We start from the raw sequence: 882 nt of genomic DNA on the forward strand, positions 1-882 counted from the left end.
CCAGGCAGGTGATTATTCTACTGAGCTGTCTCCCAGGCCCTATTACATATAAGTTCTAAAGTAATAGATTATTACTACGAAGTATGGCTTGGTTCATCATCTTTTGTTATGCATTTATTATAGGTCAGAATATATGGCAGACACTGAAAAGTACATGTAAATGAAATACATATGGTCTCCACTTTTAAGGAATAAAACCTTTTGAAATAAGACAGATGTACCAGGATCTATAAAGAAAAGTTGAATTCTACAAATACTATAAAGATTACAAATATAAAACTAAAGCTGCAGTGGAGAGGCTAAGCTAGTATTGATAAAAGAATGATATAGGACCTACAAATCATGTAGATATGCTGACTCTGTGTTACTGAAAACTGAAGAATGAATCATAAGGAACAATGCAGGTTAAGAGTAAAACTATTTATTAAAAAATCACTCCTGAGAGACATGAAGAGTCTGAATGGGTTGACACATAGCCCACTTCTCAAAAGAAGTTTTATAAAGCAGAATCATGAGGTGATACAATGTGGAGCAAAACTAAGATCAACAAATAAGGTTACAAGTATAACTGTTCAGATAATATTGAGCCAAAGGAGAAGGAAGATTTATAAACAAGTGCACATGGAACCAAGAAAATTTTTCAGGGAAGGATGAGTCTGCAAGTCTTGATTACCCACTGAGGTGACTGATATCCAGCTCTCCTATATTGGTCCAGGTGTTACCACTTATCATATCACTTATCATATCACTTAAAGAACCAAGGAGGCCTGAACATTCCATTTTTATCTTGAAGCCTGGCTTCCAAGGAATGTACCTCCAGCTATAGCTATCTTATGCCCTGACCTTTGAGGGCCCAGCCCTGTCTGACTGCCTACAATATTT

The sequence above is a fragment of the Octodon degus genome, unplaced genomic scaffold (assembly GCF_000260255.1).
Source record: "Octodon degus isolate 3935 unplaced genomic scaffold, OctDeg1.0 scaffold00198, whole genome shotgun sequence".
In the NCBI taxonomy this organism is placed as follows: Eukaryota; Metazoa; Chordata; class Mammalia; order Rodentia; family Octodontidae; genus Octodon; species Octodon degus.